This window comes from Electrophorus electricus, chromosome 26 (genome assembly GCF_041902795.1).
Source record: "Electrophorus electricus isolate QZ-2024a chromosome 26, ASM4190279v1, whole genome shotgun sequence".
NCBI classification, from domain to species: domain Eukaryota; kingdom Metazoa; phylum Chordata; class Actinopteri; order Gymnotiformes; family Gymnotidae; genus Electrophorus; species Electrophorus electricus.
Genome location: NC_137522.1, coordinates 9,405,696 through 9,411,695, shown reverse-complemented (window position 1 = coordinate 9,411,695; position 6,000 = coordinate 9,405,696).

Genomic DNA, 6,000 nt, shown 5'->3' with positions numbered 1-6,000 from the left:
AAACCTCTGCAAATGGATCTTCTTCTACGTGTGTGCATTCATTACAATAGGATTATAGAAATCATCTACCTGTCTATAGAAGGCAAGCTTTATGTATGAATTAGGCAAATGAGTTACCAGTTTAACCCTGAAAATGAAAATGTCTTGTTCAAAGGAGGATTGGCAGGCCTTCATATATGGAAAATATGTATTTCAAGTTTTCTATAAACAGCAAAAACATTTTTTTCTTTTTTTGCATTATGGAACAGTTGGTGTTTCAATGAGCTGGTGTCTCTCAACACTCCATCATTATTTGAATCTAAAGAGCTCCAGCCAGAGAGTCTGTGATCATAATAAAAAAAATCTCTCTCATACTCACACACACACACACACCCGCACACACACACACACACACACACACACACACACATACACACACACACACACACACACACACACACACACACACCCGCGCGCACACACACACACACACACACACACACACACACACACACATACACACCCGCACACGCACACACACACACACACACACACACACACACACACACACACACACACACTCTCTCTCTCCTCTTCCATGTCATAAGCAAGCAGGAAAGAAATTCGCAGCTAAATGCTGTAGAAATTATTACAATAAAGGCCTGTGCTTTTGTGCTATCCTTCCTCTCACTGATGTAGGGTCACCTCCGCAGGGTCTGCTCACTGATTACTGTAAATCCGATTTTGAGGCAAGCATCCATATATTGCCTCTTGACATCTTCTTTCACTCAGGCGTAGTAGCAAAGCCTTAGAACCAGTATGTTCAGTATGTTCAGATCACTGAATCTGCTTGTCAATGTGTGATCAGTCACACTGTGGTCAGTAAACTGCCTTTGTTGACCTTTTTAAACAAATCAGGGCATTTTCTATTACTGTAGTAGGAGTCTTTTTAAAAAATAAAACATCTCATTTCTGTTTGATCACTTGACAGCACATGCACGCACAAGGAATAAAGGTTTGTGACGTGATTTTCCTTCTGTGTGCGATTTATGATCACATTCCCTTGCATTCTGGCCACTTGTTTCCAGTGATGGGTAAGCGCTCTGGATTATTTCCAACCGCTTAGTGATTGCATTTTAAATGTCACACCACTTTATCATCTACAAAAACTTGGAGTTTATGTTAGGATTCATTTGAGTAGATGCCAAAGTCCAGATAACCATAAACCTTCAGAGGCATTTTGTAAGATGAATATTTACAGGAGTTTTTAAAATTTATGTTAACCTTGAGATTACAGAGTTAAAATAAATTGTGCTGGGTTCCTGTTCCAATAACTGGATAATTATTTCGTTTCCAATATATGCTATGTTTGTAAAATAAGAATCTTCTCTTCATTATGGCTCTCTCAATCAAAATTAATGCTGACAAAAAAAAAGGCTTTTCCATGAGTTATATTTCCTGTATAATGTAAATAAGATTATTAGGTTTGACCCTTTTTACCGTAAAAAGCTCTTAGGTGGTGATTTTGTGTGTATGTGGGAGAGGGGGGTGTTTGAATTTAAATAGCAAAGCAATCTCCCAGTTTTTCACTCATACTCAATGTGCAGCTGGACAGCAGTGAACTTCACTTAAAAAATAAAACTATACCTGCAAAATAATACGATAAAATAAAAATCTAAAGAAGACAGAAAGTGCAGGATTTTAGCCCAGCACATTCTAGCACTTAGCCAGTGATGAGGTATGCAGCAATACCTGCTCACTGAGATACTTAAAGGCAGCTAATGATTTTACACATTATGGCATTTAGCTGATGCTTTTTTCCAAAAGGACTTACAATTGTGACTGAATACAGCTTGAGCAACCGAGGTTAAGGGCCTTGTTCAGGGGTCCAGCAGTGGTAGGGATTGAACTGGCAAGTTTCCAATTACTAGTCAAGAACATTAGCCTCTGAGCTACAAGTGCACCGATGGCATTAACCGTGGAGCTAGCACAGTGATCGTGTATGTTCCTCCTGCTTCTGTCCTGCCCCAAATAAATCTATGCTCGCCACACCACTGAGTCTGGCATTCCACTGCCTGCCCACCGAGACGAACCAAGCGAAAGACACAGAGCAGAGTAACGACAACCCAATTAATCAAGACATCACTCACAGAAGAGGAAGTGGTATACTTTCAACCCTATCCTCCAGTTCCTTGCAGTAATTTATGGGTGTTTGTATGTTAGCGCGTGTAAGGGAACACACCCTTTCCTGCTACATCATCCCGGTGGCTGAAACATCTGTTGCTGATGCATGTCACGGGTGATTATATGTGTAGGCTCTGATGGAAAAGCTACCTATTGCACTCTGCCATAGCCACCAGTGGGGCACATTCACGGTTTTATTTGAACCTTGGGAGATGCCATTGCATTAAAGCTTCCTAGGCCTGTGTTAGTGCATGCCTTGCAAACTGCACCGTGAAACAGTGATAGTTCAGAAAGGTTATGGATGGTCTTGATGTTCAAAATGAGGATTATGTATTTAATAAAAAAAAGGACCCTCTGGAGAACAGCATACATCAGAAACCTAGCAGAGGAGCACAAAGGCAGACTGCCTTCCAGTCCCTTAATCTCACCGCAGAAAGGGCACCAAAGATTAAAAAAAACACCCACCTACACGGTCTTGTCAGAGAGAGGCTGAGCAGAAATGGCCCTTGCCGTCTCAGGTCCGGCTCTTAGACACCTGTTCAATTGTGCGATAATTCTCTTTGATTTTATGGAAGCAGTGCATTAAAAAGGATGCCGAACTGCATTACGGGCCGTATTATACGATTCTTTCTCTATGCCGCTAATTAAAGCTTGTTGCCACTCGGCTGCCGAGCTAATGTTAATTCACAGGTGTCCGCACGGGCCGCGTCTCCATAGTGACGGTGAGGTATCCCATTAATCCCCAGACATTTTATCGATGCTGTTTAATCTGGACCACAAACAATGTCTTCCGGAAGAGGAAAAAAAAAAATCTCATTGTAGTTTATCACAAATAAACGGAAACCTGTCCGGGTGTAGTAGCGTGTTGCACTGATCCCGTGACAGCTTACAATCCGACTGGAGACCTGTCGGGCGGCATGGCTTTGTCAAGCGCCGGATTCCAGCAGACTGCGGGGGGAAACGCGACGGTGCGAGTCGAGACGAAGCATTAAGACGCGCAGAATAAAATGCTGGTTTTGCTGAAGCCTGTCAGAAGCAGGCAAGTGCGTTTCCCTTAAACGAGCTCCCACCGCGAAAGCGTACATTTGCGTTTTCCAAACGTCCACCCGTGTGCTCCGTGCGGCCTTGTTTCTGCGGTCAATTCAAATGTCATTTATGAGTATTTTAAGGGCAAGCACACGAGCTGACATTTTTTTAAATGGCAACACCGAATCTTAAACCTTTTATTATCTTACGTCGAGATAACCGCTCCGTTTCAAGCCATGAATATTATAATTATGCACAATAACGCAACAATGTATAAAACCAACCTGAAAAACATCAATTATAGAGACGTCAGCATTTGTGTATATGCACAGATTTATAGCCTATCTGCGTAATTGGTATTGGTAACGAAAGTCTGCTCAGTGTGATGAAGGCAGACAAGGTCTAACCCCAGTCCCCGGACCTGCCTGTTATATATGTTTATTCAAAGGGGGAGTCAAAGTCTCCTGAGGTGTTTTGCTTATTCCTGTTTGGAAGGGGATATCACGGAGAGCTGGCTTTGGGGCAGTCCAGTAATTATTCATTTGTATCTACAGGCCCTGTTCTCAGTCACAGATGAACAGCACAGAGCCTTTATATCACATATACGCTGGTCAGCATTAAAAGAGATAGCATTGATATGTAACCTAGTCTATTATATTAAGACATATGAAAATTAAAGAACTATGACTAAAGCCATTAGAGTTTCCCTGGGTACTTCATGAACATTGCCCAACTGGGGTGACTAAGGTACAGATGCTTACACACTACAGTAATAAGGCATAACTTCTCAATAATATCAGCATAGGCCTGAACTGTGGTAAAGTAACATACATAACTCTAATTACACATGAACTGTTCATTTAGAATAATCATTATTGTTATGATAAATATTATATATTAAAATTAATCATTTCACAACTTCCAGTATACAATAAAACACAGAATAAGCTACGCACAACACTGGATGGGTAACTGGGAGAACCTGGAGATTACCAGTCTCCACTGGTAAATACAATAATTTGGTATAATTTTGTAGACCATTGTGTAGATTGATGTTGCAGCTACGTAGACCATGTTAATGTACGATCTGCTCTCAGTGTCTTTCTTTCTCCTGTTTCTCTCTCTCTCTCAGACACACACTCACACACTCACACACACACACACACTCACACACACACACACTCACACACACACACACACACACACACACACACACACACTCACACACACTCACACACACACACACACACTCACACACACACACACACACTCACACACACACACACACACACACACTCACACACACACACACTCACACACACACACACACACACACTCACACACACACACACTCACACACACACACTCACACACACACACACTCACACACACACTCACACACACACTCACACACACACACACACACACACTCACACACACACACTCACACACACACACACACACACACACTCACACACTCACACACTCACACACACACACACACACACATACACACACACACACACACTCACACACTCACACACACACTCACACACACACACACTCACACACACACACACACACACACTCACACACACACACACTCACACACACACACTCACACACACACACACTCACACACACACTCACACACACACTCACACACACACACACACACACACTCACACACACACACTCACACACACACACACACACACACACACACACACACACACACACACACACACACACACACACATATAAACACACTGCTCTTGTTGAGCTACATCCTCAGCAATATAACACTCTAACTGACTGAATTATTCTCTAGAATACCCATTTACTATATTTTTGATATTGCACAGTATAAGGTATGATTTAAAGGTTTTAAGGGCTACAGTGCTTTAAATTCATGGTGCATTTGTTTGCTCAAAAATGACTGTTAACAATGATTAATAAATAAATCATTAAAATAAAATCACCAAAAATGTCCCAAATGTCAGTTTTGCATTGTGCTGACCGTGGCCAAAATGGATAGGTCAGATGCATGAATCTCTCACATAACGTAGGTTACATCATCAGTAATAATGTATGATGATGTTAAGGTCTTGTACTGTATTACAGCATTTTAATTGCATCTGTTAGGATTTGCAGCACAGCTATGGCATGTTTAAACAGAAAATAAATCTCCAGACCACAGAACAGTCTCAGGTTTATATGAATACAGTGATGCTGTACCCATCGTGACTTGGAATCTTAGCAAAGACTGTTCAAACTTTTCCGATTTGGTGACCATCATACTCATCACAGTCAGGGCACAGTGCTGGTCCTTCGTGGAGGATCTTAGCCCAAGTGTTCCTTGATATATGCCTCTGTGCTGATGCACTGCTTTCCCCAATGCCAAAAATGGAGATATGCATCACTCTCCAGATTTCCTCTCGAGCAAACAGCACTTCATCATGATTCTCGGAGAGGGTGGGCCACTCTTCCAACTGCATCAAGGGCAGCGCCTCATATGGCCCATGGCCTCTTTCGATTTTCTGCAGGTAAGACATTTGATGGAATTGTTCAATGTTTGTTCCAGAAGGCTGATGCAGAATTCATCTGATCAAGGCACTAGGGTAATTTTCATGGAAATGAGACAGTAAACAGAATAATATCAAAATAACTATTCTGAACCTCAGGGAGGGTGTAGATTACAGAGACAGAGTAGCAGGGTTAACTTGTTTAATTAACAAGCTTAATTTAAATTGAGCTAAACTAAATGGAATGTCCCCCCTCTCTCTCTCTCTCTCTCTCTCTCTCTCTCTC